Source organism: Brassica oleracea, unplaced genomic scaffold, assembly GCF_000695525.1.
Source record: "Brassica oleracea var. oleracea cultivar TO1000 unplaced genomic scaffold, BOL UnpScaffold01216, whole genome shotgun sequence".
In the NCBI taxonomy this organism is placed as follows: Eukaryota; Viridiplantae; Streptophyta; class Magnoliopsida; order Brassicales; family Brassicaceae; genus Brassica; species Brassica oleracea.
The window spans coordinates 15,028-17,096 of NW_013617767.1; the positions used below are offsets into that span (position 1 = coordinate 15,028).

General features: G+C 37.7%; 1 pseudogene; it reads right to left on the reverse strand.

Annotated features, from left to right (window-relative positions):
• Positions 1 to 458: 458 nt before the first annotated feature.
• LOC106321090 lies at positions 459 to 1,757 on the reverse strand (annotated as a pseudogene).
• Positions 1,758 to 2,069: the final 312 nt, after the last annotated feature.

Here is a 2,069-nt window from a genome sequence, read left to right on the forward strand (position 1 = left end):
TGTTCTGAATACTATAAATTACTACTTTAAAAAAATAATATATATATATATATATATATATGAGTTAGTATAGTTTGGGTCCGAATCCTAGTACGGGTAAAAGCATAAAAGGCAAGAGCCTGGCTTTGAAGAACACGCTTGAATATCACCACCGTAGTAAGTACTAACAGCAAACGCAAAGTCCAGGAAATGGCCATGTTGTTCGTCACCTCTGCCATGCAGCATAGCCCATGCTTGGCAATCGAAGCGCCCTTATCACCGGAGTTTTAGGCTCCCTCATATTGCGAGGATGATTCCCTACCAAGGGGTATCTCGGTTTTTCTATTTTTGTGTGTTTAATCATTCTTAATTAGGTGATCATCAGATCAGTGAAAAAAAAATTAGAGTTCGTGCCCGTAAGAAAAAATCCAATAAAAAAAGTTAAAAACAAAGGAAAAAAAAAACGAATAGCTTAAAGTCTATTTTATGGGAATATTAAGCACAAGGTAAAGTGTTGACTCCTTTTGGATGTTATAATCTGCAAGCCTGTAACCATCCTCCAGTGGTCTACTTGCAAATATGATTCTCTGGTGGTTTAGTGCGATTCCTTCCTTGTCTTGAATCTTTGTCTTAAGACTGTAAACGGTGTCTGAGCTATCAACTTCTAAGGTAATGACTTTACCATATATAGTGTCTTCACAAATATTTGCGTTCCACCACTTAAACGATGGACGTGAAGGACTGACTCCTTCCAGATCTTGTTATCCACCAAACGGCCATCCTTGAGCTGTTTACCGGCAAAGAACAACATCTGCTGGTGCGGAGGGATTCCCTCTCTATCTTGGATCTTGGCCTTGACCATGTCAACTGTTTCTAAGCTTTCGACCTCAAGGGCTATGGTTTTTCCTGTAAGAGTCTTAACAAAGATTTTCATAATTCCTCCTAACATGAGAACCATGTGAAAAGTGTTATCGTTTTGGACATCGTAATCAGCCAAGGTACAGTCATCATCCTTCATAACACGTCCGGCAAAGACCAATCTCTGCTTTTCGATAGGAATTCCTTCCTTATCTTGTATCTTTGCCTTGAGGTTGCCAATGGTGTCTGAGCTTTTGACCTCAAGAGTTATTCTGGTCTTGTCAAACATATTTACGAAGATTCGCATCCTAAATTTGAGAATCAAGTGGAGAGTAGACTCTTTCTGGATATTGTAACTAGCCAACGTACGGTCATCCTCAAGGCTTTTCCCGGCAAAAACAAGCCTCTGCTGGTAGTTAGGGATACCTTCCTTATCGTGGATCTTTCCCTTGACGTTGTCAATGTGTCTGAGCTTTTGACCTCAAGCATTATGGCATTGCCTTCAAAAATATTTACGAAGATTCTCATACCTCTAAACCTGAGAATCATGTGGAGAGTTGAATTTTTTTGGATATAGTAATTAAATAGCCAAGGGACGGCATTCCTCAAGCATTTTTTCCCCAAAGACAAGCATCTGCTGGTATGTAGGGATTCCTTCCTTATCTTGTATCTTTTCTTTGACTTTGCAAGTGGTGTCTGAGCTTTCGACCTCAAGAGTTAAGGTCTTGCCTGTAAACATCTTACAAAGATTTGCATCGACATCTAGGAACAATAAAAAGTACAATTTTCGTTACCACACACGAAATCAAAAGTAAGTGCAGAACATTACAAGGGTTCTAACGAATATCAAGAAAGTCACCAAAGCAGAAAACAAAGAAAAATTAACGGATGAGTCAAAGATCTACGAAAAAAGATATACTTTGAGAGAAGAATTCACGAAAGATTTTCCGAGGGGGTGAGTTCAATATACAACAGGGGGTGATGTTCCTTATAAAGGAAGAAAAACTTTTTGAGATAAATATGAATCTTTTAGCAAAAAAAAGGAAGAAGCTAACTATGAATCTTAAAATACAAACAATTTATTTAAAATTCAATCGTACATTAATCATAAATTTCAAATAGTGTAGAATCATTCCATTCCTCTTAGTACACGTTAAACCTAACCCGTCTCAGCTGTGGACTTTAATAGTTCTGCTTTTAAATTTTCCACACCATTCAATTTTACTGAATGA